The sequence below is a fragment of the Macadamia integrifolia genome, chromosome 10 (assembly GCF_013358625.1).
Source record: "Macadamia integrifolia cultivar HAES 741 chromosome 10, SCU_Mint_v3, whole genome shotgun sequence".
Taxonomy (NCBI): domain Eukaryota; kingdom Viridiplantae; phylum Streptophyta; class Magnoliopsida; order Proteales; family Proteaceae; genus Macadamia; species Macadamia integrifolia.
Window position 1 is genome coordinate 30,212,420 of NC_056566.1, and position 10,015 is coordinate 30,222,434.

The window sequence follows — 10,015 nt, forward strand, 5'->3', positions numbered from 1 at the left end:
GAGAGAGAGAGAGAGAGAGAGAGAGAGAGAGAGAGAGAGAGAGAGAGAGAAAATAACGGATGTTGGGTAGAGATAGGAACATGTGTGAGAGAGAGAAAAAAATATTTTTGGTTTTGCTTTATGATGGGTAGAGATAGGAACATGTGTGAGAGAAAGAAAAAAAGATTTATGATTTTGATTTATAATAAAGGGGAGAAAAGAGGGAAGGTTTTATTTACTAATAAATAAAATAAGAAACGTATCAAAAAATTAATAAATACACGAGGGAAGATAGATTCTATTTCCTAATGAAGGAGAGAGAAGCGTTTCTTTACTAATAAATAGGATAAGAGAAAGATTGAGTGCAAATATTCTAAGCTATTGTTGTAAGAGACAAAAAATTAAAAAATCCTAAGATATTGTAGTTGATTTTTTTGTCTTCTCTGTGGTATATATGAGGAAAAATTCAATGTAGTAAAAACCTTTAAAGTCGATGAAAGATCATTGAAAGATATCGTTTTTATGCAATAAATCTCTCCATAATTTTGTGCCTATTTTTTCTATGTAATAATTATAATTAATGACACCCATTTCTCCTCCATGTTTAGAGAGAGTGAGTGAGAGAAAGAGAATTATAGAGAGAAAATAACCCTTTCCTCAACATTTAGATTTTGTAAGGGATGGAATGAGAGATTTTAGGGGCAGTTTTTTTTCTATGGTATATCTCTCTCTATATTTACCTTTTTAATAGTTTCATAATTATTTATAATTCTTTCTATAGAGAATCTCTCTCCATTGTGCTCACGTTTTTTTTTTCCAAAGAGGATGAGAGAGAGAGAGAGAGAGAGATTTAATGAGGAATATTATATACCTTTTTTTTTAATCTTTTTTAGTATTTAATTAATTAATAATTATAATTAATTATTACTCTCTTCTTTCTCCTACACGTTTAGAGAAATAGAGAATTATGGAGAGTTTATTATTATTATTATTTTTTTTTTTTTGTATATCTCTCTCCATAATTGTTCATTCCATCCCCATTCTCTATAATTCTCTCTATTTATCTCTCCACTCCCCCCATTTATCCTCCACGTTTAGAGAGAGAGTAAGAATTATATAATTTATTATTATTTGTTTTATCTTCCATTTTGAGTGGTGAGAGGATGAGTGGGTTTAGGGTTTATAATTATATGTCTTTTTAATACTCCACTCTCCCCCTTTCTTCTCCACGTTTAGAGAGGGAGAGAGTGAGAATTATAGAGTTTATTATTATTATTTGATTTATCTTCCATTTTTAGGTGTGAGAGGATGAGTGGGTTTAGGGTTTATAATTATATACCTTTTTAATACTTAATAATTATAATTATATGCCTTTTTAATACTCCACTCTCCCTCTTTATCCTCTACGTTAAGAGAGAGAGAGAGAGAGAGAGAGAGAGAGAGAGAGAGAGATAGAGAATTATAGAGAATTTATTATGATATTTATTTCATATTCTATTTTGAGGGGTTTTTGGTTATTTAGGGATTTTTTCCGGTGTTTTTTGGTCATTTGAAATTTTTTTTTGGTCGATGTAAATGATTTTTTTGTCATTTTGAAAAAGTATACCAAAGAAAGGGAGTACGTACTTCTATATAGTAGTATGCCTTTTTTTTTTAATCATTTTTAGTATTTAATTAATTAATAATTATAATTAATTATTACTCTCTTCTTTCTCCTACAGTTTAGAGAGAGAGAGAGAGAGCGAGAAATAGATAATTATGGAGAGTTCATTATTATTATTATTATTATTATTGCATATCTCTCTCCATAATTGTTCATTCCATCCCCATTCTTCATAATTCTCTCTATTTCTTTCTCCACTCTCGCCATTTCTCCTCCACGTTTAGAGAGAGTGAGAGAGTAAGAATTATATAGTTTATTATTATTATTTGTTTTATCTTCCATTTTGAGGGTTGAAAGGATGAATGAGTTTATGATTTATAATTATATGCCTTTGTAATACTCCACTCTTCCCCTTTCTCCTCCACGTTTAGAGAGGGAGAGAGTGAGAATTATAGAGTTTATTATTATTATTTGATTTATCTTCCATTTTTAGGGGTGATAGGATGAGTGAGTTTAAGGTTTATAATTATATGCCTTTTTAATACTTAATAATTATAATTAAATACCTTTTTAATACTCCACTTTCCCCTTTCTCCTCTACGTTTAGAGAGAGAGAGAGAGAGAGAGAGAGAGAGAGAGAGAGAGAGAGAATTATAAATAATTTATTATGATATTTATTTCATTTTCCATTTTGAGTGGTTTTTGGTCATTTAAGGATTTTTTTTGGTAGATGTAAATGATTTTTTTGTCATTTTGAAAAAGTATACCCAAGAAAGGGAGTACGTACTTTTATATAGCAGTATGCCTTTTTTTTTTTTTTTTTAATCCTTTTTAGTATTTAATTAATTAATAATTAGAATTAATTATTACTCTCTTCTTTCTCCTACACGTTTAGAGAGAGAGAGAGAGAGAGATAGAGAATTCATTATTATTATTATTATTATTATTTTTGCATATCTCTCTCCATAATTGTTCATTCCATCTCTATTCTTCATAATTCTCTCTATTTCTCTCTCCACTCTGCCCATTTCTCCTCCGCGTTTAGAGAGAGAGAGAAAGTAAGAATTATATAGTTTATTATTATTATTTGTTTTATCTTCCATTTTGAGGGGTGAAAGGATGAATGGGTTTAGGGTTTATAATTATATGCCTTTGTAATACTCCACTCTCCCCCTTTCTCCTCCACGTTTAGAGAGGGAGAGAGTGAGAATTATAGAGTTTATTATTATTATTTGATTTATCTTCAATTTTTAGGGGTGAGAGGATGAGTGGGTTTAGGGTTTATAATTATATGCCTTTTTAATACTTAATAATTATAATTATATGCCTTTTTAATACTCCACTCTCCCCCTTTCTCCTCTACGTTTAGAGAGAGAGGGAGAGAGAGAGAGAGAGAGAGAGAGAGAGAGAGAGAGAGAGAGAGTTATAGAGAATTTATTATGATATTTATTTCATATTCCATTTTGAGGGTTTTTGGTCATTTAGGGATTTTTTTCTGGTGTTTTTTGGTCATTTGAAATTTTTTTTTGGTAAATGTAAATGGTTTTTTTGTCATTTTGAAAAAGTATACCAAAGAAAGGGAGTACGTACTTTTATATAGTAGTATGATATATATATATATTTAATTAATGTTAACTAAATTATTTGTAGCTTTATGGGCTAGACAAACCATAAGGAGTATCATATCGTATGTTAAAAACGAGGAATTATGCTCAAAGGCCACGGTGTGATACTGTATCCAAAAAATAAATCACGGATTTCGTTAGCATTGTTCTAAATCTTGACAATGCTCGATCCCTTCAGTTTTTCTTGTTTTAATCCAAGATATAGTGCCTTCACACTTGCCTCAAAAGTTTCTTTTGTCAATACATAACCTACGAATAATAAAACACATTTCCCATAGATGATGATGCAATAAGCTCAACTTGATTTCTTATTCAAATTATTAAAAATGTTTGTATAGATAAGAATGGGGCAATCCAAATTGAGAAATCCAGGGATGGTGAGTTTTAGGGGGGTGATACATCACTTGTTGAGGATTTGGTTTGCACATCTGACTTAACCATCGCGAGATTCACAGAGGATAGAATAGGGTGGGGATTTGGAGATATATATATATATATATATATATTTTTTAATAATGTTATTTCTATGTTTTCAAATAAAGTAGCAAATAATAATAAAAATAGGGAAGAGCGTTCAATTATAATTATCAGATATAGAGTTTGAATTAAATAAATAAATAATTAATTTATGAAAGTGGTAGCAGAGAGGTTTTCAGTTATCATGCCCAATGTTTATGAAAGTCGCAAGAAAGGAAAGTATGCCACATTAACTTAGATTGTTTGTGGCAAAAAGCACATAATGGAACATTCATCCATTTGCTAATGATATGGGACTCACACTTAACACAAAAAGATATGAACTATCTCACGATAACCATTTTTTTTTTTTTTTTTGCTTTAGAAAAATTGTACCCGATAATGTTGTGTATGCCTAGACACATGGGGAAGTATAGAGCCAATGGCATGTATGAACATCTTTTCACAATCTGATCTACTTTGGCAACTTTCCCACGTGTCTGGTGTATGCAATACTATCAACTAGTGTTATTTTCCCCTCTATTTTTTCTTTGGTAAAGAGTATTTCAGAATAATTGCATATGTATCATTTCATCAATCATATCTAATATGCTAAGAAATTTGGAACAAGTTTTCCCACAACCATGGTCAAATGAAAACACCGATAGTATACATAAGGTATAGAGGAACAGTGAGAGGTATTATTAACCATTTTTAAATAAAAAAGCATATATTTATAACCATTGATGGCTGTACTTTTATTGCACAAACAGTGCAAGAAAATGTTGTCGAACAAATATTTCTCATACCACATCATGGCCTTCGGGCATGCTATCTATCTTTTTATGAACATTTTGACCTGCCTTCCATTGGCAGGACTATTGTCTCGAGGTTAACAAGGTAGCTCTCTCTCCCTCTTTGTTCTAAATTTGAAGAGATGGAGGGTATTTCCTGTACCCCAAACGTTTTGTCCAGGTAGGAGACGGACGATGTCTAAGAATTCACTATTGGTGCTGCAAACAAAAATAGTGGATCTAAAAATAGTGGCAGCACTCAATGATGATTATATTCTTACCAAAAAATAATGTTGATTATATGTATTACTAATCCGAAGCAAAAAAGAATTGGGCGAAGAGAATAGGATGGAATGGAAGATTTTGAAATTTTTGTATTACATACACCTCAAAGCATTGATCTCCAATGAGATTGAGTTTTTGGACATTAAATATAATTTATATAAGCTCTCTTGGTTTTGTTTTTATTGGAAAAATGGGATGAGTATTAAAAGCGTATCAACAATATGGAGGAGTATCTTTAATAATACTATAAAAAATTTACCATATATTGCATCTCCAAAATTTAAATCCTAAGAGAACGGGTCAGGGTCTAATATGAGAATCATTGTTGTACGGGATTGATTCACACAGATGGAATTCACTCAAGAAAACTTGATCCACTCTCAAACTCTAATTCATATCAAATTGATGCACCCAATGTACATAAATACTTGAAACTTTATAAAGACCTTCCTTTAATACAAAGTTGAGGCTCCAACAAAAATAAGAATGCCATGTCAAGGCAAATACGTTGAAATAGACTAAAATAGAACACTGATATAACAATAACAATAAACTCAGCCTTATCCCAATTTAATGGGGTTGGGCCAGTTGACTATATGGATCCAAACAAAACAAAATGGGGGAAAAAAAGTCCAAATAGAAAAGGAAAAGATACAAAAAGTTGATAGCTTCTCAAAACAAAAAGGAATCAAATGTCCATCTATTAATCCCCAAACATAAATGAGTTTATATCATCTTCTCATGTGGGATTCTACCATTCATGGGTTAGCATAACATGAGTTGATAGTATTATAAAAAAGTCGTTCTTATTTATGATTGAATACCTCTCGAGTGGTGGAATCCCACATGGGAAAGGTAAAGTAGTTTCCCATCCTTGGAATGAACAAAAACATTTGATTTTAGAACTCTCATAATTGGGTAGGTTGAAATATATGTGTCATGTGATGTGTTCTTCAATTGAATTTAAGAGGGAAATTTTCTTTCACCAATGGGGGAGATCCCATCACTATTGGTGATGTGACAATTGTTCATTCACAAACTTTCATCCCTATTGTTTGAGGTTGAAGCTATCTCTTACATTTGGGCATCCAACGATATGATGCACATGATGAAGGAATTCTTCTTCAAATATGGGTGAAGGAAAACTTGTTCCATTTTACAACACTTCCATGAAAAGGACAATAGACTTAGTTGCCATAGGTTTCCATGAAGGTATGTGAAGAAATCCTTTTCATACAATACATGCATTCACTTGGCACCGAGACAAAAGGCTATGGCAATTTTTGTAAAGCACAATTGTGTGAATGTGTTGTTCATTTCCATCCTCTTATGTTCAATCTTATCAGTTTAATAAACTTAAATATTAACAAGTGGAAATTATCTTCAAAAATTAATTTAAAATTAAACTTTGCCAAGTGCAACATTGGTTCCACCTTTGATAGTAAAGATAAAGTCTTTATATCTAAAAGATGATGAGATAGGAAATTCTTTTCTTTTCCCCTCCCCCTTCTCCTAATGGAGGTAAAGAAGAAAAATTAAAGATTGCTTTAAATTTAGGGGATAGTTTCTTGCATGGTGCAGTAAAAGGAATTGCACAACCATCAAAAGTGTTAAACGCCTACCCCTTATTTAGGAATGATAGATAATATATCCCATTATTCTCCTATATCTTATGGATACCCTTTGAATAAGTCGGTCAAGGGAGAAACTCTAGGGGTGTGGGAAAACGAGGTCCTTTAATTTATAAAGAGTAGGACTACTGTTTTGAGCTCAAAAGAAGCCTATGTATGTTGGCAGTGGCTATATTAGACAAGGGGCTACCCTTATCATATTTAATTTGTACTTAGTCCTCTATGGAGAGGATCCGGATCCTATTCGACCTAAACTTGAAATAAATTATGTTATGTTTTATTTGACTTTCTTATCAATTCTACAAGAGTTGTCTGAAGCAATCATATAAGAACCGTTTCGATCTTAAATGAATTCGTTAATCTTTGTCATATTAAATTTAAAAATTATGCTTATTTTCAACGTGTAATCCATTCTTTAAAGTTAGGCTTTTTTTATTTTATTTTATCTTATTTTATTTTGCTAGTTTAAGAAATTGTTAAAAAGTAGGATATATAAAAGTTTCAGTGGACCTTTTTCTAGAGCCTTTGATTGAACTTCCTTAACACTAATGAATATCAATTGGTTAAATACTTTGGAGATTTAAGTCGTGATCATCTTTTATAGGGACCAACCACTCTCTATTTATTGTTGGTAAACAGTCTATTCTCTCTTTATTGTTGTACCATTCTTTCTAAAAGTTGATTTAATAAAGTATGGATTTGTAACCCATAATTCATAAAATGATTTACAAAAATATTCATTTTACACCCTTGGATTTGCATCATATGGGTTTCAATATATATATTACTGACTTTAACTCATGGTCAATTTTCATAATAAGAAAGAGAAATAAAACAAAACAAACCATCAAGAAGACAGTAAATTAGAAACTGCATGAGCATGGTAAGCTATTCTAGCCATATGTATATAATGATAAGGAATTGTGAGCTAAACAAACCTTTTGAAAGTTAATATATTCAACTTTTTACCGACTATGAAGTGGATATGTTGGCTCATGAGTCACCAAGTATACCTGATAATCTTGGGCTGATTTTCTCTTAGTTGGGTCCCTTCAAAAGGGATCATATTTCTTTTGGGATCAAATTTCTCGAAGACCACGGTGAATGGAAATTCAGAAGTGATAAAGAAAAGAAACAACAAAGATGTTACATGACACTTCAACGACAAGATGGGGTTTCTAGCTTTTAACTAATCTTCACCCTATCCACTCCATACTAACCTTAGGTTCAAAGAGATATGACCCACCATACTGCCCCATGTTGGGAAGTTTTTGATGCCCTTGTGACATGATATGAGAGACATCCATCATCTTTCTAGCACAGTCGCACTCTTGCATTATGACTTAATTAATCAATCATATTGAAATATTAGTACACTGTTTGGCCGCATGTTCATTTATTCTTTAGCAGACCTTCAATGCACTAGTATTTTGGGGAGGTTCTAAAACCCTATAGAGGTTTGTGAATCTTAAAATAAAGTGATGAACCTCATTACACGGTGAAGGCAAACTTCTCCCTTCCTTTTATGGTGATTCTTAAGCCACACACTTTGACTTCTTATAAAAATACCTTGGTATTACAAAAAAATTAAAATAGTACTTGATCCAACGGCCGATTTGGGTATGTTGAGAATTGTGAGATTTTGGATGACTTTCTTTATTATTTTAACATCTTCATTTTGTAGTTTAAGATTTTTAAATTGAACACTTTAACATGGTATCAAAACATCAAACTCATGGTATCAAAACATCAAACTCACGATTAATAATGTATTGACATATAACATTATCTAAAAAAAGAGTCACACGTGCCACATGCACTGACCTAAATGAGAGGCATCTTAGGCAAGACACAAAAAGTGGAGTATTGAAGGTAATCAAGTATAACCGATGGACTTTGAATAACTTTATATACCAGCTAGACCTTTACAACATTGAGTTTTTTTTAGTTTCAATGTATCTGCTCTACCCAAGCCTACTTCCCCCCCCCACCCCACCCCACCCCAAAAAAAAAAAAAAAAAAAAAAAAAAAAAAAAAAAAAAAAAAATTGAGATTTTTGTCACTATCTCTTTGGTTTTTTTTTTTTTTTGGAAATGATCTCTTTTGGTTCTTCACTCCTTATCCACCACACAAGTCCAATGTCACCATTTTGTTCTCCATACTGGGGTTTTGCTAATTTGAGCCACAAATGAGTGGATCTAGTCCATATGGTCTAGTTGGTAAGAATGGTAGAGGAAATAGGGAAATGAGTTAGTTGGCTCAGATCAGGAAGGCCCTACAATAGCCCATATGATTGGCTTGTCAACTCATTCCATGGCCCTCTCACTAAAAGGTTCCCCTTCTTACTTATCTTTGGTGGAAGGTTCCCCTCAATACTAAAAGGATTTTATCATAAAATTTTAACGGTATATAAATCAAGGAAAGGAGAAAGAGATGTAAGTGGGTCAATATTTTATTATCTCTACATCTTTGACATTTATAGGAAAAGAAATATACCGTTATAGTTAAAGAACATTTTCAATCTTTGAGTCTGATTGAGGATTTGGGATTCAACCCATATAAAGGAGTATTATGTCTCCCAGGCTCCCAAATGTGAGAATTTTTTCATTCCATACTATCATCGCATGTAATAATATTATGTTCATAAGGGCTTACATGGTCGGAAAAAGAGAAAGAAAGTCAGTGTGGAATTCGTATGCTCGAGATCACTTGTTCAAAAATTGAAAAATCAAAATCAAATTGATTAAATCAGTTGTGATTGTTTCAATCAATTTCGATCAATTTTGATTGATTTGAATGAGAATTGATATTAATTGATTCGATTCTCCATTTCAATTTTCGTAACATTGTATAGATGTGAGAAAACGTGGGAAGTCATCTTCAGACAGATTTCTAAATCAACATCAATTCAATCGATTCATTTTGGCCAATTCAACATGTTTGATCCTTGCATGAAAATAAGAGTTAGGGCATTAGAACACCAATTATGGGGGTGTTTCAATTCAACCCAATCGGAATCAAAACTTCTGATTCCAGAAGATTGTGCATGATACACTACTTTGTTTGTGTTCATCTCTCTTCCTTATATAGAATGATTTCACTACTCTTCTAAATATGATACCTTATTAGTATGTGCACTCCTTTATACCGTTTGCTTAGAGAATCCTTTTCGGATTTGGCTCCTCTGTGGCGCAAGACAATGTTCGGTGTACATCCAACACCTAACAACGCTTGGACTGTGTGTGATCACCTTGAACTTCTTGCCAAGGCATTTTTGGTCGTTGAATGTACGTCGAACACTGTCTTACGCCACAAAGAAGCTCCATCCAACCCTCTCCCCCATTTCATATATAAGAGGGAAGTTACTCTAATTCCATATTTAACTGTAACATTCTACACAACTAATATCACCAGGCGATGAACCATCAGATTTGTACTCGAACGTTGACGACCATATGTTTGTTAGCTATCGTGGTAAACATGCATAGGGACAACATCATCTTCCGGGACCCACAACTTGTATTATTGGGAAGGATTTATTTTGACTGGATTGAATTTATTTTTTTTCCGGTTTTGTCCATGGTATTTTCGTAATTATAAACTACAACATCAGATTAAAATGAATGGAAAATTTCAGGGAAA